This window comes from Aphis gossypii, chromosome 2 (genome assembly GCF_020184175.1).
Source record: "Aphis gossypii isolate Hap1 chromosome 2, ASM2018417v2, whole genome shotgun sequence".
Lineage (NCBI taxonomy): Eukaryota > Metazoa > Arthropoda > Insecta > Hemiptera > Aphididae > Aphis > Aphis gossypii.
The window spans coordinates 59,636,322-59,660,944 of record NC_065531.1 but is presented as its reverse complement, the minus strand read 5'-3'; the positions used below and the strand labels follow the sequence as shown (position 1 = coordinate 59,660,944).

Sequence of the window (24,623 nt, the reverse complement as noted above, 5' to 3'; positions counted from 1 at the left end):
TTGGTTTTATTATATTTTTTCATTATCTGAGAGTCGTTTTCTTGCCATTTTCCTATTTCTAAGATCATTTCTTTTAACTCAGTGCTGTACTTTTGGGTTTCAATCTTGTTTATTGATATTTTCTTTTCTTGACGGTCGTCGTCCGTTCTGGGGTATCTTGTCAGGGTATCTGCCACGATATTTTGTTTCCCTGGAATGTGTCGGATTTCTAGTTGATATTCTTGTAGTGCCAAAGTCCATCTGGTCAATCTTCCATTGGTAAGTCTGCAGTTTCTAATGAACGTCAGTGCATGGTGGTCAGTGAGAATTATTACCTTGTGGCCAATTAAATATTGTCTAAACTTTTGGCAACAATATACTAGTGCCAATGCCTCGATTTCCGTGGTCGTGTATCTGGTTTCTGCTGCTTTCAAAGTTCTGCTTGCGAATCCCAGTGTTGCATGTTCGTTCCCGGGAAGTATTTGGTATAACTCCCCTCCTATTGCTGTGTTTGATGCGTCCGTATTCATATACAAAGGTTCTGTAAAGTCGGGATATGCTATTATCACCTCGTTTATGAATACTTGTTTTGACCTTTTGAACGCCTGCTCGTGTTTCTCTTCCCACGTCCACGCCCTGTCTTTTTTTGTTAGTTCGATAAGTGGTTTTATTATATTCGCGAATTTGTCAATGTATCGTCTATAAAAGTTTATAAATCCTAAGTACCTTTGTACTTCTTTTATTCTGGTTGGTGTTTTAAATTTTTTAATTGTCTCAACTTTGTCTGGGTCCATATGTGTGCCTTTTTCGGATATTATGTGTCCTAGGAACTTGACTTCGGTTCGGAAGAATTGACATTTTTCTAAGTTAACCGTTATGTTGTGTTGTTTAAATTTGTCTAATACTGTGTATATATGTTCGTAGTGTTCTTCGATGGATTCAGATGTGATCAATATGTCGTCGACATATATTGTCACGAAGGTGTGTAACAGTGGGCCAAGTATATAGTCCATGCACTTCTGGAATTCTGATCCGCTTATGTTTAGTCCGAATGGCATGCGTTTGTATGAGTAGTTTCGTCCGTTTACCAAGAACGAACATGGGTTCCTACTCTCCTTAGCTAGTGGGATCTGCCAATAACCTGACCGTAGATCAAGTGTGCTTATGAATTTTACTCTATTGAATTTCGCTAATATTGTTTCGATTGCTATTGGACATTCCCGATCAGGTATAATTTTTTCATTAATTTTACGTGCGTCTAAACAAAGTCTGACTTCCCCGTTCTTTTTAAAAACTGGTACAATTGGAATTGAATATGGAGATTTGGACCTTTCTATGATCCCTAATCTTATCATCTTCTCTACTTCCGCTTCCACTGCAGCAAGTTTTGCTATAGGTATCGGGTATGGTCGTTGGTTTACTGGTATTTCGTCTTTTAACTTGATTTTGCACTCATACCCTTTGGCTTCTCCGGGTGTATCTCTAAATACGTCGTGGAAACGTTCCAGTAACGTGTCTATATATTCTTGTTCCTGCGGTTGCATGGTCTTTATTTGTTTGTTTGTTCCTGGTTCCTTGATTGATTTTGTTGAGATGACCCTCAATTGTGATGTCTTTGTTGTCTTCTTTTTTATTGATAGAGATGTATTTCCGGCAGCTGTGATCAGTGTTATTTTGTTCTGTGTGTAATTTATTGTTGCATTGTTTAGTTCCAAAAAATCACTCCCCAGAATTCCATTTTCATTCAAATTGTCTATGACAATGAACGGTGTATGAATCGTGACTTCGCCAATCTTTGTTGGTATGAGTATTTGTCTTGTCACTTTTGTCGGCTTTTCACCGACTGCTAAGTGTATACACATTCCAACTAACGGGAGTGTTGGTATATTGTGTATATCCTGTCGTATCTTATCTTCATATTTGGCAGATATCACACTTACTTCTGCACCCGAGTCAACTAGCATTTCGTATTTCTTTTCCTTTATCACGATGTCTACGTAAGGACATCCCTTAAATTCTGGTTGTTGAGTTGCTGTGTCAAAATCGTCTTCGTTTATTAACTCGTATGTGTCCAGCTCGGACAGATTCTGAGTTGGGTCTTTCCCGTTGTGTTTGGTTTTGTAATAACTGATTGTGCGGATTTTCTTTGGACTTGGGGTGTTACATACTGTGGTCAGTCTGATTCCACAGTCCCCTGTTCGTAGTTTTTTGGATCAATATCCTCTGTGTTGTCTCCTTCTACTTCCTCGTCGTCATTGATTTCTTCAGTCAATGTGATTTGTTTAATGGTTTTCTTGAAATTAGTGTTGATCTGTGCTTGTTGTCCATGAGTCGCTATGTTAGACGTCGTATTCCCTCCTTGTTGTGATAAGTTGTTGGTTTGGCGTGTTGTCAGTGGTTGGTTGTTTAAATGACTACGTTGTGTTTGTCCGAATCGGTTATTGAATGAGTTTGTTTGATTTGTTCTTTGTAGTGGTCGATTTCTTTGCGCCGGACATTGTTCTTCTTGTTGGTCGCTAATTGCTTGTTTACTATACCCATTCTCTAGTTCTCCTAACTTCTCCCATACGTTCAAAAATTTTTTCTCTTGAGTTGTTTGAATGTACGCTTGAATTGCTATAGGGAAGTGTTTCGTAATTAAGTTGATGGCCTGTGTCTCGTCCATTTTTGGTGAGTCCAAGTATTTTAATTCGGCCATCCAGTAATGGAAGTGTTCTTGGAAGTTACTGCTTATTGGTTTCTTCCCTGCTTCTGTACATCTAATGAATATGTCCCACTGCTTATCCTCCGAGAAGTAATGTTTTAAAAATAATGTTTTAAATGTGTCTTCCGTCGGTGTTGCGTCTTTAATCATGTTAAACCATTTTGCTGCGTTCCCGCGCATACAATTCTCGATAAGAATTATTTTATCTGCTGGTGTGACTTTCTTATACGTCATGTACGAGCTTAGGTCTTTTAAAAAATTCTTCGGGTGTTCGTTTGCATTCCCGCTAAATGTTGGCATTGCCATTTCGACGGTGTTAGGTCTGGTATACGATTCCTCTTGTTGTGTGTTTTTTAACATAATCATTTCTTTATCACGTTTTGCGGTTTCGATGGTAATTTTTGTATCCGTGTCATTTATTAATTGTCTAATTGCTGATGTTTCTTCTTTCATTTTGATCAGTTCTGATGTTAGTTCACTGATAACTTGTTTATGTCTTTCTTCTTGTGCTTCCATTTTTTCGGTCAATGTTACAATTCTTTCATTTAATCGAATTATCTTCTCGCTAGTTGTCTCCTGTGCTGGAGTTTCTTGCAAATTTTTCTTATATGTTCGCGTCATTATGACTGGTTGTGTTCGGTCTTTGTCGTGGATTCTGAGTCACTAGTTGGGCGCCAGTTGATACGGTGGGGTAAGTTTCGTTACCAACCGTTCGGTAGAAATAAATATACCTTAGTCTTATATTTTATGTTCGGGCTTTTATTTAAAATTATTCAATATTTATACAAAGTAATATATGGAGGAGCGAGATTCACGGGTGCGCCAGCCAGGCTTACGCAAGCGGACTGACGCGGTGATAGCTCGTGTTCGACTGACGATATACGATCAGTCCTATCACATATATCGGGACTAAGAAATATAATGTGAGGTCATATAATGGGAAGGAGTCTCCCGTCAGTAGCGCGTAACTTGTATAAGCGGCTACTACTTGGCGGAAAAGAACTCGGGTCGGCGGTACTTGAGCAAGTGGCCGATTTGGGGGGGGGAAGAGCGGGATCGATGGCAGCAGTCGTATGGGATGTCACGTATCGTTCGGTCCGCTGATCCCGATAGTCGCCTTGAGTGATCAGCGTCGTGAAATCCGTTAATGCCGGCTCGGTGATCGTCGTTCCACAGCTAGTACTGGTCGGCTGGATTTTGGTCACGATCGTACTCGTTTCGTCTCGACGGTGGTCTGCTAGGCGATTTGTATTTGTGCGGTAAAATCGGCGTTGCGGCTTCTGGTCTCTGGTCGTCAATGTTTAAGTTTTTGATGACTTGTTGACGGTTAGAGATGAGGTTGAAGTGTGTTTTAGTTTTGGAAATGTGCTGGTATATATACACATTTGATTGTCAAGGTTGTTGCTGATTGGTTGTAAGTTATTGGTATGACGAGTCATCATCGCATCGTTGCCTGATAGTTGTCATAAGCTCGATGCGGTTTTTCCTCGTCGTAATGTTGAACTCTTATTGTGTAGAACCTACCGTTTGGAATTGCATTTAACACTGTTGAGTGTGCTTTTTGGTTGTTAGTGGTCCTGAAAAGGACCGTTTTGTGTCGTACTCCGTTACAAAAGACAGATCCCTAGTTGGAACTAAAAGAATTTCTGACCACTAACCAACACATGTCGTTAGTATTTGTTCACACTCTATCGTATACGACATGGTGGTGATCATAAATATGTCAAAATCGACATCGGGATATTATTTCTGATACCTTTTACCCTTAATACTATAATACTAGTACATATTATTTACTTCAAAATAATATAAATAATATTCTACGGTGTAATGCGAGAAAATTTCATATCGCATATTTTTTTTTTATGAATTTCATTGTCGTCAAACCATATTAAACCATATTAAACCGAAATGTGAATAAGATTATGAATGTAATAACACATGAAAGCGTTGAAGTTTCAAGTGATCAATGCTTAATAGAAGTCGAGAGTTACTTTGAGACGTCAAAATTATTTATGAATAATTGAGACTTCTGTCACAGAAACCTTGGCGTAATGCTCAAAATTAAACTCAAGATTCAGGCTAATAACATTATTGTTTAAATATTAAAACGGCATCGTGGCGCCTGCAATTAGCTTTATTAATATTGTCGACCCGCACGGGACACACCTACCGTATAATATAATATATTATATTCTCGTTGTAGTGTATAACAGTAATACTAAAATAATACAACTATAGTCACTTTAATGCATCGCACGTAATGATATGGGCGTTTTGCACATCACACATTCGTATTATCGTCATTTTGCCTTTTGTTGACTTATATTATAATATGCGAGCACACCCGTCGCACGCGTAACTTTCAAACTTTCGGTTCGACCTACACGGTGCGGGGTAAGCGCTAATAACATTTCGGCGTGCATTACGAATGTTTGTCGGATATTATTATATTATTCTCGTTTCTCGCGTTTAACAAATACTGCAGCAGACGTGTCGCACAATAAAATACGAGCCGCCAAAGTGTTGTTCGACTGTCGGTGCGTTATTTATTTTTTGTTTATTTCTTCGGGAGTTTCACGCATAGTTGTCGCCAGTTCGGCGGAAACTATAGATCGTGCACATTTCTCCGTGCATATTAAATGCCAACCGAGAAAGTTTATGGGTACGGGAAAAATACTCTCGACGTCCTTGCGACGAATGGTGTAAATACGGTACCGCGTTTAGTTCACGTCACATTTTGAGCACGTGAGTTTGACTTTTGAATAATTTCCCTTTCAAACAATAAATTATGCAGATAAGTGTTCGGGTATGATTTTAATGACAAACGGTAGTTGTAATTGCACGTCGACCACGTTTGGCGATTAATTGTGTTTTACTCGGTGACGACGAAAAAATCGATAAATTTTATCCATTCCAATAGTTAACAGCTTTATTTTGAGTATAGATCGGGTTTTACATTGTTTAAATCGAAATAATTTCTTGTCATAGAAATTGAGTATACTGTAGAGTGTTTGGGTCACCTAATGATCTATATGCGTCTCGTAGACGAACTTTTTATGGCCAACAGACAAGATATTTATTTTTTAAATAAATTAACATTTTTCATGGAAAATTAAATAAGGTTTTCATTAATTTTATTTTTATATTTTGGTTTTGCCTGTAATTTCTTTACATTAACATATTTTTTAAAGGTTACCGAAAATTTCTGAATTCCTTAAGTGGCTTTTCATAAATATTGATTAATAATTCCTGGTATAGTAAAGTTTATAGTAACGTTGGTATTACGAGATGTAAAATATGTTTTTAATTCACAAATTCTATTATATTTAAATCATTATTAAAATTATATTATGTAAGAACTTTGTCGAATGAATTAAAGCCTAATTCTTTTTTAAACTGTTTTAGATTAATTTAACATGATTGTGTAGCTATAGAAAAGAATAATTGGCTGCTGGTTTACTCATATTTTCAATATTGATCATTCAAGACACAGTTTACTTACAGATTTCATAATATTAGAGTCACTTCATAATATATTTTTATATATTTACTGTAATAATGACTAACGTATTAAAACCGTTGGATGTATAATATTTTTAAAAAGTTTAAAAAAAGAAAAGATAAAATTGCATTTTATTGGAAACAAAAATAGAACATTTTTTTTTTTATTTATAACGAATAAGATATACCATAGCAAAATGCATGTTTTAGTGATAGTACCCGAATTTACAGTATTTTCTCTGGAAAATTCGACATTTGGTCAACGGCCCGAGAGTGTAAAAATGAACCGCATACCTGTATAGAATGGACCTTCGTTTTCCCGTGTTACCTAACCTTATGGGAAAATAAGGAAATATGTGGCCCAGCTTGTATGTATAAATAGATATGCGTCTGCAATTCCAGGTAATAAAATATAATTCACCCTTCGCACCGGACGCCATCGTAAAACCCGTACTTCGATATAATAATAATAATAATACTATTATTATTATTATTATTATTATTATTACTACGGTAGTGTAGAAGACGAATGTCGTCGTTATACACTCTGACAGACGAAACAGATCCTTTGTGTGCGGACTAACGGAATAGGTACCTACATTATAATAATAGTATACAAAGTGGTCTTTTTATCAAACAACACTCATTATTTCAAAATCTATCAACGTTATCGAGAATATTTTTTTGCATAATTTACAGTCGAAATAAATAATATTTTGTTTTTCTTCCATTCTTATTATACCACGATTTAGTGATCACAGATCTGTTCCAGCAGTAGATTATTGTGTGTTAACAATATTAACAAAGATAATTATATGGCATATAGACGAGTTTCAGCGCTAAAGGTCCATTAATATTTTTAACACTCTTCAAAAAAAAAAAAAAAAAATATGAATGTATAACAAGTTTATTGCGTATCTAGGAATTAGCAATTCGAGTAGCTTAGCTCCCTTTACAGGACAATTCAACCAGTCAAAAGTTAATTTAATTTGTATTATAAAAAATGTGAAGACCTATAATAGTTAACACCGATATATTTGATTATTCTACGCTAATGTAGAAACCAAATGAATGACGATGGTTTTGATGACTACAAAATTTAAAAATTATAATACAATTATTATAATTAAAATTATAACGCGGAATGTGTTTCAAACATATTTTATTTTTGAATTTTATTAAGTATTAATATTCAACTTATAATGTTTAAAAAAATATATATTTTTTAAATTGTTTGTGTTAATATAATTTTAGTTTCTTTATTTTTTTTATGACAAGGCACATTTTAAATTTCATATTCTAAAGCAGATTATTTTCGAGAATAAATTTGATTATTAAAAAGTAATTTTTAATAAATAGATAAACAATTATTTACAATAAGGTTATTATAATATATTATTTTAATACTCTTTTAAACAAACCAATATACCTAACTATTACAAGTGAGACGAGTTATCTTAATTGTTACAATACATTTTGTTTTAGATTTTTTAAAATATTTTCTTTTGCTTATTAATTTGTTGATAAGAAATACAAAAAAGCCTTCTATAGCCCATTATTGTACAGTTTTACGATAAAAAATATGTATATCAATATATATTTATTTTATATAGAAAAAAGAAGATTTTATTATTTATATCTTATTTAATAGTTTAAATAACATTTGTTTGATAATCTTAATTGGTATAAAGAAAATTTGATTATAATTTATTTGAAAATTGAAAATTGAATCTGATTATTTTTCAATACGATTTTGGAAAAAATTTACAAAGACATAGTTTTTTACTGTTTTATGATTAAAATCAAGAACAATTTAATATAATATTATTTTCGGTTTATATTTGAGTACCTATATTGCAATACAATTCAATACAACAAAGCGATAAATAAAATGAACGATGATGATAAATTATTATTCAAACAAAATGTTGGATACATAGTATCATGGTAACATTTGAATAAACCATATCCCATATGGTATCTTATAATAATATCTAGACATATTATGGATCATCAATTGCCGAGAAAAAATAAAATCGAAATGCTTGTATCTATTTTATTTTTTATACATTTTTATATTGATGTGGTGTTATTCAAAAATATCTTAAAATTTTTTTAATTTATTTTTATCTTAATTATATTTATCATATTAAAAATATTATTTCATTTATTCACACGTTTACTTTGAGTGATATTATATTTATGATTATAAACATTTTTGTTTTACATAATATTTTACATTTTTGAATTGTAAAATCTGGAGGGGTCACAGATTTTCAATACAAAGCACTAAAATAATTTATCTTGTTAAAGCAAATTATAGTAGTGTTTTACAATATTTTATACATTTTAAATCAATGATAGTTTATTGATAAACAATTTTCAAAAAATTAAACCTCAGTTTATAATATCGTATTTAGATAATATATTAAATTTTAGATTCTCCGAAGTAATTGGTTAGTAGATGTATCTTTTCAAAATTTTAAGTATGAATAGAACTGTTATATTAAAATTATTATTCATTAAATATTTTAATAAAACATATTAATTTTCATTACTCAAAATTGTATATTTTAGTATAATAAATTAATATAAAAACATGTATAACGGGGCAATGTATAGGCAATTTCGTACCATTTCTGTCTTACCTTAAATAAATTGCCTATACCTAGTATTGTGCAACATTATTCCATCAATATAAAATTGGTTACATAATTGATTAATCATTTTTCAAGATTTTCATAATAAATGTTCCAATGTTATTTTACTTATAATTTCAATATACTTTATCACTATAAAGAAACCAAAATAAGACTAAATAAACTAATATTTTAAGTAATAATTTATTATTCAGTGGTAGTGTTGAATCATATTATAGATAATTAGATACTTATAAAATAAATTGCGTTATTAATTTGTGAACAATAATCAATGCATAGTTTTCAGTTATTTTAACAATGTTAACATGTTTTTACCTTTTTAGTATGGTATTCTTTGTAAAATTGTTTTTCAGTTCCATATTTCCTTGGCTGTCATATTTTCAAAGTACCCACTACTTCAAAATTATTTATTGCCACTGGGCTTAATATAACACACACTTGGTCATGAGATTTTCTTGTGTGACACATTATAAGTGGATTTCCACTATTTCTTGTTATACAACGCTTATAGCGTTTGCTTATAATAGTTCCAGGAATAGTGTGATAATTTTACAATTTCAGAATGTGTGGAGTTTCATTGTACCTATCTCGATGGTATAATTCACAAGCTTATAAAATAGTTTATCAGTATATATATAATATATATTTTATAAAGGTATATATATATTAAAAGTGCTGTTTTTTATAGTTTATAGATAAACATAATACCTAATATATACATATTACATAATGAAATAAAAACGAAAATACTGTACATAAGCACATAGTTACGTTATAAAGTCATAACATAAAATGTATGACGTAATAGTAATATTTAATACATTTAATTTTTTTTTAATTTATTGAAATATATTATATTATTAATAACATAAATTATGTTTTATGTTTCTGTAATATAATGACGCATTTCAAAAATTTCACATTTAAAAATAATTGTGTCAGGGAACTAGTATTTATAGCTTAATACGTAATAAATAAAACCAGATAAATGCATAATGAGTATTGTGGTCGCATCTAAATCGAATTTAATGATTTTTTTTTTACTTTAATATCCGGGACATCCATTATCATGCCGAACTCGTCGTATGATACAACTTCCGTGACAAATGATAGTGTCATTATGCGTTACATGCGAACTCGACGCATCAGAGGTTGTACCTTTGTTATTTTTTTCCGATGGAATTCACTATTCGGATATCCTGTCTAGATGAAAAACGTTTGAACTTCTGCCAGAACACCGCGATATTTTATTTCAGACAAAATTTCATCCTTTTCAGGTGGTGCTTGTACGTGACTGCTGTTTAAGAGTACCACGATGAAATCAGACGATACTTGGGTCTTTTATTGTGTATGGCATTTGAAATAGTTTCACTGTCAAGGATTTAATTACGAGATTTAAAAATAAATAAATAAATAAATAAAAACAATTAAGTGTATTATACGAGAATGCTTTTTGAGGGGTGGAATAATTTTCTGCAATTCATTAATTGATCTCTGTTTGGTATACTCAGGGATTATAAATGTGCAATTCCTACAAAGTACATATATTGCAGAGTTATGTGATTTAATATATTATGTAAATAAATTTATTAAAGACTAAATATTATTATGCATACATTCAAATTTTGTATATTAGTTATAACAATATTACATGTTCTTAAATAAGATCATATTTTATTTCTCGCTATTTGAAACATTAATATTTATAGTTAAATAATACAGATGCAACAAAAGAGGAATTTTTTTTTTAAAGTATAATGCTCCACGGTATATGTGATTAGAAAATGTATCACTTCACCTTTTCAATAATTTAGGATTAATTTTTAAATGCCCAATTAAATGTTTTCCTAAGGTAACGTTACAAATTTAAATTAGATTTTACTGACGAATACATAATGGATATACTACATACCTATATGGTTTTTCGTATTCTATTTTAATATTATGATTTGAATACTATGTTATACTATGTTTTTTATATCGTATGCACAATTATTTGACTAGTTTCTTATTAAGATATCTGTTAAGTGTACGAAAGTACATGTGTAGGAATTTATTTTTTGTATGTTTCCCTGGTGAATATATACTGACTTAAACAGTATGAGTCCTAAATGCATTCTCCTCAATAAACATAATATGTGCCAGTAATTTACGGGAACGTTTTGTTTCCATAGGGAACACAATTGCTTTACTCTTGCAACAAAATGTGGCTTCGTCATCATTCTTCGCTTAAGTATCCTAAATAGATAAATAAAATATTATTTACTCTTTTGCAAAAAACAAAAATTGCACGTGTTTCACTTGATCAGTTTAATATACAGCATTATTTTTATTAAAAATAAATATCATAGTCCTTACTTATTTAAAAAAAAATAGATAGATTTATATGTTACGTTACGAACTCCCCTATATAAATGTTTGTTTCAAAACATTATAGTTAATTTTATTAAAATTAAAATTATCAGATGATTTTATCATTTTAAAGTGCGTTATTAAATATTAATAACAAAGTTATAAGCAAATATTTAAATTATATTTTCTTAGAAGAAATCTTAGAAGTATATTAAACTGGATATTTAGGCGTTACTTTGACTTATTATTCAATTTTAACTTTCAAGATACTTCTTTGCGTAAATTATCATACTTTAATATTATTTTGTATAAAAATTGTATAGTTGGTTTTTTCAATTTGCGTTTTGAATTTTAGGTCATGATAATATTATTTAGAGTACTTATTGTATTATTATCGGAATAGAATTATAATGTATGTTTCTAAGTATTTATGTATGAAAATAGGTATGTATGTATTATTGATTTATAATATGTCATAGTTAGGTATTCTCTGACCTACAGTAAATAATGATTTTAAATAATATTTTCAGATTAGTATGTTCTATTTTTTTTTATTGATTATTTGAAATTGTTTTTTTCTTATTTTAATACATTTGTACATGTGTTACTTTTTATTTATCTCATACATAATAAAATAACCGTAAATAAAACAAATAAATATTATTTTGTATCTTGTTGCTACAATATAATATATAAATCTTCATTTACTAGAAAATTTGTTAATATGATAAAAAATTCAGTATATTTTTTTATATTCATATTTGCAAATTTTGAGGATGTAATTTTTAGAGCATGCATTTAATATTCAAATAATATAATATTTTTTCACGTGCTTACAATTTTTCGAGTCTGAAATGATTTTTGTGATTATTATTGTTTACACAGCTGTTCACATATAATATAAAAATTTTAATAAGTTTAAATAATTCTTTTTTGGGGTAGTTTGAAATTGAAGAGAAAATTAGAAAAATTGCTCTTAATTATAAACATGCTGATTCAAATCTAACTTATTAATAAATATGTATACAGTAAGTTAGTCATTGGTTTAATTATTTGGCATTTAATAGAATGACTTGGTAATTGATAAAGTAGAAATCAACAAATAATAGCAATCTTATTTAACATTTTTTTTAGTTCTATAAAATTCTATAATATTTTTTGTTTAACTTTATTCATCATTTATTTAACCAAATCACTTTAGTGTATTAAATAGATATACATAAAAAAAAGTTAGTTTCATAGTTTTCAAGTATGTAGGTATGTAAACAAAATAAGAATTTCTAACAATATAATTTCAACATTAATTAAGTAAAAGGTATTATGTTTATGTACATTAAAAATTCAATAAGACAATTAATTTGCTTGTAAAATATTTGAGTTTATTGGATAAATAAGAAAATTAAATTATCAACTCTAGTGGAAAATAAGCAAATGCATTATATGTTTATGTAGCATTTAAAATTTATCTAAATCTATGTGTAGAATATAATTAAGTACAATATAATAATATATTAAAAATTAATTATTCTTAACTACTCATAAAATTACTAAATACATCATACAAATATGAATTTATACAATTGTATTATAACAGGAAGTATATATCAGTATGATTACACGGTAGATTTTATTCATTTTTATGGGAGGATATTATTCATAAATTGTAATTCACTCAAAGTTATTACGCAAAGTCTGTTAACGAGTTTCGGTCCACGCATTATGATATAATATTTTTATAGCAATCGATATTTATGACTGGTGTGTTTCACGCGTTCAAAATATTATTACAACGTTATTAAAACCTAGACTAATTTGATTTCCTCAATTTTGCCATTCGACGCTGTAATCTAACTTTTTATTCGTTCATCGTTGTACATTTTTCATGACTACGCAGTTGATGAATATCGAATATTCGCAATTATATTCATGAACGACATATTTTACTTATATCAGTGCATACACTGATGGGTTTTAAACTGGATTATTTTTTTTAGATACTAAAAACCACTGAATACAGTTGCTGTTGTTTAAGCCATATTGATAATTCAACTTTGATTATACATCATTTGAATAAATATATCAGATAGTCTATGAAAATATTTTGGTTTTTAAATAAAGTATAAATCTTGGTCACTTATGATAATTTTTGAGTAATTTTTAATGATAAGAATTTTTTTCAAGAATATGATTAAGTGGACACAAACTTTTTCTTTTATAATAATGAAATACCGAAAGCGTTATTATAATGTTGATTTAGAAGTATAAAAAAGTTTAACACGAAACCTTATAAAATAATTTTGCATTTAAATGAATAAAATGTTAATCATAAAATATATGCATTGTTTTCGTTCATTCAGTCGAATTGGTTTTTGAATAAAGTAAAATTAGTTTCTAACGATGAAAAAAATTACATTTATTGTAATATCGTAAAAAAATATAAAATTGTATTTTTTTTTTTTTTTTTTTTTTTTAAGAATGCATTCATATTAAATTAAAAATCTCATTTTTTATATCATCTATATTTAAATGGTAATTTGTTTTTTTCAATTTAATTGATTTAACTTAAGGTTTCAAAACTCTATTTTAATCTAATTTAAACTGTAATTTATGAAGAAAAAAATTAAATAACGATCAGTTGTATCACTTCTTTTGGTCAAATCATACTAATGAGTAAAATACATTGTTTCTATACAAGTATACAAAAATAATTCTTTATTCGGTGGCAAAAAGAAAACAAATGCTTATTATAGTGTGGTATTCTATACCGAAACAATTACGATTTCGTCACGTATTAACAACGGACTGAGATATTTTATTGGTACTGCAGAATCGGTGACGCGTGACTTTGGCAAATATCGCAAATTCAGTGAAATCTCGGACGGGCGCTATTATATACACCTTCTAAATATATATATAATGACATAAAATTGTCAAGAATTATTTCTTTCAGACACGAATGTTGCAGGGTAATACGAGTAGTGACCGATACAAAAGCCGTGTGAAAATTCTCATAAAATGCCAATTGCAGTGCCCTATAAAACTGGAATTGTAGTGAGATGGTGAGATAGGAAAACGTCCGGTAGTCTCTATAGCTATTATACGCTGCAAGCGGCGGATGTGAAGTTACGGCAAAATGGCCGAGAGGTACTGACCGGAAGCGGTGAACTCCTTCCTATATATATAATATCGATGATGGAGCCTGGTGCACGTGTCCATGGGCTAAAGTAATCTAGATCATTGTAGAATAGGGGTTGATAGTGGTAGCGCGTGCGAGTATAATATCTTCTTTAAATGTAATTTATGCATTTTCCGGAGACGGTGACGATTGAATTTCCCGAGCTACGGTGCAATTAACTGTTTTAATGCATTATTATTATTACTTAACCGGAAATAAACGACTAAGGGGACAGTCGCTATGCAAAATCTCCCCCCTTGTTTCCAAGCATCACACGCAACGAGCGACCTAAGTTGCCAACTAGCTGACATCATCCCCTTCGTCCTGGTGGTTAATTGTAAGTTACTCTGATATATTAAATAAATGTGTGTGTATATATATAATGGATTGTGACCTACAAAATCTTCATTGATCCTAGGTAAGAAGGTGATCACAATTTATTCAAAAAAGACTTTTTTCGAACTTCGCATGATTAAATTTTGTATTGTATCAAAGACATTAAAAATTTATTACTTTATTCTTTAACCTTGGTTTATATTGTTTTTTGAGTATAACAAACATCGTTACGGTTCATGGGCTTTGACGTGTAAACTAATAAATGTATATGTTTTACAACGATGAGAGATTTTTTAGTATATGTAAACAACACATTATAGAGCAAAATATTTGTCTTAATAATCAAAATGAATTTCTTTTGAAAATTATTTCTGTATACCTAGTTTTTACTTTGAAGAATCAAAAATAGAAAAACTGAAAACTACAGTTGGTAATTTTATTAATAATTGAAAAATTAATATAAACAGTTGATATCGGGAATTTTATGCTATACCAGATAAAATAAATGTACCTAGTATTTTTTTTATTGAAATCCTAAAATTCAAAAAAGAAAGACAGTATAAACTTAGCATTTTTTACGAAATATTTATATAAACACTTCTGAACATAAGATAGTTGCAACATATTATGTTGGTTTTTTTATGTAACAATACCCAAAAAAATATTTTTTTAATTACGACCAAAAAATATCATAAGTGTGCGATCATAATTACTTTATTTTAATTATTACACATCACATAACTAATAAAACATTATTATTCTACTTTTTGAAATGTTTAACATAGTATCAACTATATATTTTTTTTTTATGGATTCTAAGTTATTTAAAATATCAATATATTTAAACAATATTACGGTACATTGTTAATGGCCAATAATTTATCTAAAATTGTTATAACCTACTGAATTAAAAATAATAATAATTATAGTAATATAAAATATATTGAAATGCAAGATAGAATAAAATACACTATACTTAGAAAAAAATACTTAAAAAATAAATAAATATTCAATCGTTTCTTTCACTCAGATTCATTTTTTTTATTACAATGAATTACCATTTAATTCAAATCCCATTACAACGATGAAGTACATTCGAAACCATTTATTTTATTCCATATAGTAGGTTTCTATGTTTTTTTTTTTCAATTTTTTATTTTTTAGCCTACTTGAATTCAATTTGTTATTTTATTTCATTTAAATAATTTTTTAACCTAACCTATTTTTTTATTATATAAAAAAAGGAAATTACATTTATACATTTTTAAAACGAAACACATTTTATGGAATTTCTGATAATATCTTAAATATGTTTGCACAATTGTTGTGTGTCTATTGCTGTAGTTAATATTATAGCACAATACTAATTTTTGCAAGTTACACAGATTTTATTTTCCTTTAACGTTCATCAAAATAATTAGAAACATTTTTTAAATAATTTTAAACTATCTTACATGCTTTTATATTTTATTATAAATGCTTTGCGCAACTTTTGTATAAATATTGAAAAATAAAACGTATAATATTTATTGGGTTTAAAAATGCTATTTCAGCGATTAGTGGTTGTAATTTGTTGTAGTTATATCGTATAAATATGTCATAATGTAATATTTGCACGCGAGAACATTATGAATGGAAAAATAAAATACACTGTCGATTAAATGGAAAATGCTGATATTTTTTTTTTCAATTTATTATATAACTTATACCAGGTACATTATTTCATAAGATTTAAATAAGTTACATTTATTTTATGAATGAGTCACGCTAAAAAGTTTTAAATTATCTATAAGTACTATTCATGAAGGTGAATATGTCAAACAAAAATTAAAACGTTATAAAGAAATACTTATATGATAGAAAAAATAAAAAATAAAATGTATGTAGGTAACCTAGGAATAAATACTATTAATTGTAATTTATTTTGATAAATATATACAATATACATATTGTATAAAATTATAATTATTTATTTTTTAGTATAGAATATTATTTTTGTAATTAACTCACAAAATAGAAATCTACAGTTTATGAATTATAATATGCTGACACGTCATATTAAACTAAATAATATTTATCATATTATACAATATACAAATATATATTTTTAACTCATTACGTACTTGTTGTTTATGTCAAATTCACAATTTTTATAGAGCGAAATAATGTTCTGAGACTTATGGCTTAGCTTAAACATGATTGTGGTGTAATGGTATAGTAAATAACTAGTCTGTTTCAGACAGAATACTATTCTATGGGTTTAGTTTCATTAACATTCTTTCTCAAAATACATACCCTAATATAATGTTCAATAAAAGGTTATCTACAACTTCTAAAGCATCCCTTTTAAAACAATAGAACTGTTTATAATGAACTTTGGTTCGAGAGCTTGTTTGTTACCATTAAATACTTTCCATTAAATATTTTTGGAAAAAGAATAACATTTGTTCCAATACATGAAGAAAGGGAGTAATTTCATGTTTCTACAACATATTATTTTAAAAGTGGTTGTGTAGATCTTTACACTGAACATTTTCAAACTGTGCTTAAATTTTTTCATGAAGAAGAAGAAAACCATTTACACACATAATGTGTTTACAAGTTAAACACCTGTAATTTAATTCTAAATGTTCTTATACTACCTTAAGTCTACATATTGTTATATCATTTTGTATTTACCTGTGTATTTTAACTGAGCGATGAAAGTATTGATTTAATAACTATGATGAGGATTTTTAAATTTGTCTGAATATGTTTTTTAAACAAAAACAAAAATTCTTTAAATGTCAACTTTAATGAAGGTTTTAGTTAAAATATTGAATCTCGTTTGTATTTTTGGGAAGTAAAAATTAAAAAATTAAAAATTTTTACTACTTTGAAAAATGTATTATGATTATATAACATTTTTTTTTTTTTTTATTATTATAGTTAAAATAGTTTTAGCGAATCTTCATATTATTTTTTAATAATTGTGTTTGATGTTCTCTATACATATTGATCAGAACTTTCTGCCCAATCAAAAAACTTAAAAATTAATACATGAAACCTTTTAAGCTTTTAATATTGCAATAATAAATAAAAAATCTAAAATTATCCAAAATAAAATAAATAAGAAAATTTATTTTGTTCATAAATAGCTATTGATAAATTATTTCACCCCAATTACTATAGAACACAACAGGGGAAAAATAATTAATAAAGGCATACTTTTATTACAATAATGATAAATGTATGTTTTTAGAAAAAATTATATTAACTTACCATAGAAATATAATATTAATAAAAAAAAAAAAAATACTTTAATAGCAATTGGAAATATTACATGATATCCATTGCATAGAAAAACAGTATCATACTTACATAATATTCAAATGTTTTCATTGTGTTTTGTTATTATTTTTCATAACATAAAATTAAGTTAAAAAAAAAAAAATAAGTTATTTAACCGTTGTTTATGTTAGCGGATTAGAGCATAGTAGCCAATATTATACCAGTAACATGTTATTAAAAAACATGAAGAGCTTTATTTTTTTTTATTTTTATCCAAAAAAAGATATTGCTTTAAACAATGTTTAAAAATTCATCATTATAATCGTATGCTTACCATAAACAGTATTTTTGTAAAATAAATTGGAATAAAAATAGTAAAAATAATAATCACTCAAATTGAGAGATAGGTGACATCTTTAATTATACCTTCATAATTTATGATATTATTATATTAATATTACAATGCATTAATATCCACATGTTAGATATTATTACTTGATAATTGGGCATTAAAATGTAACTCAACTGAGTTAGCATTTTTCATTTAATTGCATGGTACAATATACTACAATATAATTAAGTATAATTCTGATTTTCATTAAATTGATTGTAATATTCAAAAACATTTTTTTTTTTTTTTATTTAAGATAAATTATTCTATCTCAAAATGATATACGTATATAAATCTTGAAATAACTTGTAATTTTATTTTACTTAAAATACACTATTGTGAGAATTGGACTTAAGTCGAAATAACATTAACAAAATGATTGTACTCTTATATTCTTGCAAAATGTCTGCCAAGAGATAATGATGATGTGGTGATGGATTGGTATTGGAATAAATACCTATCAATGTATTTATAGACTATACCTTTATCAGACAGTAGCGTTATTGCTAAATATACACTAGTGTAAAGGGTTGCACATGAATATATGATACTTTTTCTTTTATAAAACATCTACTAGAATTGAAAATTTTAGAATTCTCAATATATGGATTGAAAATATATTTCTAATTATTCATATAAGACCAGAAAAAGAGTTAATCTACATTATTCTGTAGCGATTCATTTAATTATAAATAAATACGTAATTATAGCCCTGGAGTAAAAAATTATAATTAGACATTAAAAAAGCAGACTTTAATTACTATAAAAAATCTGTCCGTAGGATATCCGGAGCTTAAAAACGGGGTCTTATAATTTATGTGAAAATAAATAACGTAATAGTAAAAATTAAAATAATACTAAGACCAAAATTTAAATTTTGATTAAACAAATAATATAAAATAACAACAATTTAAATAAATAATATAATTTTATTTAAAGACAATTTTATAAAATAATAATTAAATTTACTTATAACTTGTTTAAACTATTTAAGATACATTTATATAATTTGAATAAGTTTAATAAAAATATAGAAGATAGTAAATAAACAGTTATTGCGCTGAAACGTTTTGTAAATAATCTATCTACCAAAAAAATTGAAAACGTACTGAATTATATTGTGAAATAACACCATCAATAATTATACTTTTTTATTTAAATTATTATTTTTTTAAATTAGTTTTTACAATTTTATGATTTAGATTATTTTAATATTTTAGGTAAAAAATAGTTTTCATATTATTATTATTTTTTTTTTTGTAGTTAGAACACTCTTTTCAGTCCTTTGTATCATATTTAACAGTTAAAAAAGTTATTCAATTTTATAATATGTTACATTTAAATATGATATATATATAATTTTATACGAGGATCATTATAATTTTATTTTAAATGTTTATGATAAAATATAAAATATATTTTATTGTCTTAAATAAGCTAAACATGTCAACTCTGTAAAATGAACTATGTTAGTATATGAATAGCATAAGAAGTAATTATCTTGTCAATAACATATACAATAGTTGTTAAATAATAATAATAAAAATAATGTTTACTCACACTCGATTAATGTATATAATCAATTTATAGAAAATCTTTTTTTTATATGTTTACAAAACGTATTTGTATACTTATCATTTTTATTTAGAAAAAACTTCATCTCTATCTCAAGGGTTCACTAATATAATCGATGAATCCCGCAATAATAAAAGTAATTTATGTAAAATAATAAAATGTACAAATGCTCTTTCAATTAATTAAAAATGATAATTTTGATTATGTAATCCATTATAAAAATGAAAAATCAGCGATTCAAAATGTAACTGAAATGAATAGGATATTTCTTATACTCGGGGTACATTTTTTAATTGTCTATCCTTCTTGTAGTATAACCTCTTGTTCAATCGTAATGGCTACACTTAACAACTTAAGATGAGAAGTGTTGGATTTCTTTATACTTTAAAACAACAAAAAGTGTTTTGCGTTTAACATGGTTGCTGTCGTTCCGAATTGGGTGAATATTATACATGGTAACGCACTAATATTATATTTCCTGACAGCGAACATCTTAGTCTATTGCATATCAAATTATTATTCATATACGTCAAAATTATATTACACGGGTAAATTGCATATGAAAAATAACGTCTTACAAAAGAGATTGATGATACTATACATACACTTGATTATATTCATAATAGGATTTCTATTTTGTTCTCACTTGATTTTACTCCATGGCATGGTATACATAACCTATAAGAACTGGATACGTTCCAAATTGAAAATTAACGTTTTAAAATTAATTAAAACATAATTACTTATTAATGTTTATCAGCTCCGATTGTGAGTTTAAACTAATATATTCCTCAAGTTATATGATGTTGTTGTCCTTACTCTATTTACATAGATAATAATAAAATACGTTACAGAATTTTATTGAGTAGGTATGTATTTCATTTAAACAATCTAATAAAATAGTAAATACCATTAGAATATGGAAAAAAAATGTTGTTTTAATTTATCGTTCAAAAATTTAAGAAATCGGGAAATTATCTTATCAAGATTCTAATGGTGATCATTAATAAATGTTTGATAATATACAATATGTATAGTTACTATTCAAATAACAAGAACGTATTGCTAATTTATCCATATCATACCACAAAATGTTTTAATTCTCCTACTACATTATTCCAGATAACCATATATATTTCATTTATTATTACAATACGATTATAATAGGTATTACGTGAATAGCAGCATTATATAGTGGATACGACTGAGTATTACAAGAATTACAACGGCTGACACAGCCACAGAGCCTTTCGGCTTTTGGGATCGAATAAAGCAAAATTTTCTCAGAAAATAATAATATAGTTCTCGTGAAAACTCTCATTGCATTACAACAGCGGAGATTAATGATATTGTGCTCCTCGAAACGCATAATCTTATCTATGTGATTTTTCAATTTTATTTATGTTTTCACTCATTTCACAACACCCGTCTGGCTACGAGTTGTACGCACACATTTACACGTGACGTGCTACTAATCATCGCGTTTATCGTACGTCGTCGCTCTCATAACACTCGATTAGAGAAAAAATTTAATAGCACCATGACTTAATTGATACGTTTTTTGTATCGGTGGTTATAATATACGAACACGAAATGTTTTGTCGCACGCGCTTGCGCACCCAAACTGCGTGTAACCCGCGGGTTGCAAAACAATGAATTTATACACCGCGAAAACGGCAATGAATTATGCCGCGAAATGTTAATTGAGGTAAGTGTCGGAAGAAAATAAAGGGAACAGGCTATCACACACCCGAAACTAGCACAGAATCGCCAACGCCCTAAAACAATAGCCGACTCGACGGGGGAACAAAATTCGAGTGTACCCGAATGCTACCCGAGTGCGGTCCATCCGCAAAATATAAATACGCTGTGTTATAAATATATATTATATTATGTAATACACTCTTTACACGCACACTGCTTTTTTGTGTTTTGTACTTATAATATAAAACAAGGCGATCTATTGCGTGGCTACCAACTCTTAGGACCAGGGAATTAAAGCCATTTTTAAATATTAATTCAAACATAATATTTTAAATAGTGAATGGAAGTGGGATTCTGCAGTCAATATGACTATACGAGTAATGTTCGTTATATTTATTTTAATTTTAAACGGTGTAGTCGTCGATATAACGAAACAACAAGGAGTCTGTGATAGGCAGATAAAAACATATTGTGAACTCTACCATTTGGCTTACAAATATTGTGGTTTTATAAAATTCACACAAGCGAATAAGAACTCAAACGTTTTCTCTATTTAAGTTTTCATTAAAATCTCGGGAAGCAATTAAAATCTTAGATAATAGATAATATTATACTTAACGTATTGGAAATAAAAAGTGGGATTTAAAATTTTGTCTTTTACATACGATATCTAGACACAGAAAATCGACGTTTTCAAACAACATTCGCCTTGTTGTTGATGGTTATCTAATAGAAGTAGATTGGATTTATGCGACCAAGAACTCGAAGATAACATTTCACGAAAACCTTTTATTATATCGAGAAGTATAAAATCACTTTTAAACGTGTATTAGCCGCTGCTGCCGAAACACGAGACGATACACTAAATCGAAATATGAACGCACACACGCACGCGCGTAATGCACATCTATTGTCGACACGTCACAGGGATAGAAGATCGAAGCTGCAATGCGATAATATATAATATAATATTTTAATGTACCTATCACATTATGCACATAGAAGACATGTATTTTTGATTTTTTCTCATTTTCGGATAAATTTATAACAATATTATTTTATATAAAACGCATATTGGATTTATTTAACGATTAGTTATATATTACATAAAACATTAATCTTTCGCGAATAGCTACAGAGGTAATATTATTTTATAATAACGTTGAATTCTAGGTTATATAATATAAATATATGTATGCACAATGTAGACACTAGATATTCGTAAACCATTGTCAGAAACGATGTTAGTGAATAGTGATAAACACATACATTGGAAAAATTTTGAACGATTTGGAAAATTCTAAATAAAATAACTTGTGAATTATATTGAAAATAAGTAGGTATCTAGTAGTGTTCTACATCATCAAGGAAACATAAACATGTTATTGTGATTAACTCATGTAACACATTTTAATTTAAATAGACTTTGAATTATCGGAATCATAGAGTACTGATTTATCCAATCAATACCGTTCTATTAATACAAACACCAATCATTTTAAAGATTAATTTAATCAATATTGCGGATGGCAATATATATTGATAGAAAATGAATATAGAATACACTTTATGTGTCAACTACTGGATTATATCGTATACAATATTGTGCATACTTATTGTCAATATTAAAAATACCGATTATATTAATATAATTTAATATGTTACGCTCGAGTTGTTGATAATTTGTGTGAACACATATTAACTTGTTCAACAAAAATAAAAGACAATTATTTAATTGTAAAATAAGTTATTAAATTTGTAAAATACATGATCATTTATATAGGTATCAATTATTATGAGTTATGACTTCATTTAATATAAAATTTAATAAAATGCAATTTTAATTTGAAAATTAAAAAGTTTTTTTTTTATTTTGAATTTAGTTTATGATTCATATTTTTATAACTAATATTGAACTAAAAACTTGTATGTATTGTATCTCATTATAATATATGAAATCAATTTCATAAAATATTAAAAATGAAAACAAAAAGAAATCTGAATTTTGTTTCTTTATTACTTTCATTATTTTCAAGATTTTAATATTTAAAAACATTACGTATACATTTATCTTAGGTATATTTAGAACATTATATAAGTTGATAAATATAATATGACAAACAGCTTGTCACAAATGTATTTATGTTTTAGGATGTTTATAATTTATTTTTATATATATCTTATAATTTTTATAGTGACTTTATTACAGTTTTATTATTAACAACAGACGATATAATATTTAGATTGATACAAAATACTTTAAATATAACAATTTTATCTGCTTTGCGAAGTTGTGTAAATCATTGTTTACTATCCTTAAAAAGTTTTTTGTTTTTATTACTTGTTTGTTAAAACAATATAACTCATGATTTAGTTGAGAAGTTCATCAAAAAACATTGATCATATAGAACATATTCATTCTTAGAGAAACTAATATTTATAACATACCAAATCTATAATAAGAGTAATAAAAAAAACAATTTCTGTATTATTAAAAAATAAAATAGACTAAGTACAATAATATAGTAAATTATTTATGTTTAATGATACCAGAACAATAAATATTTGTATTTTTGTTTTTTTTTTTTAATGAGACTGAATAGTTACCAATATAATACTGACATTTGGGTGTTATTATTGATATTATAATAATGACTGCACCTACATAATAAAAGTTTTTTAAAGTTTCACGAATTTTCCATTTAAATTATTGTAAAAACAATAATCTGTAAATTTGTCACCACCGTGTACTGCGTATTGTATATCGTAATATTTTATGAATTTAAATCTGATGAACTATTAAAAATGAAATAAATTATTTACACGTTCCATGTTGTCAAGTTGGTTTAATTTATAATCTATTAAATATAAGTAATTTAATAACGAACACATTAGTACAGGTTGGTTCAAAATTAATGAATAATAAATAAAAACTTCCCAAAAATAGATAAAATACACTTTTCTTAAAGATTA

At 27.5% G+C, this 24,623-nt stretch overlaps 1 protein-coding gene across 4 annotated transcripts in view; it reads left to right on the top strand.

The window, feature by feature from the left end:
* The window catches only part of LOC114122743 (prolyl endopeptidase FAP), a 218,834-nt gene that overhangs the window by 154,497 nt on the left and 39,714 nt on the right, over nucleotides 1-24,623 (top strand). The window lies entirely within an intron of this gene.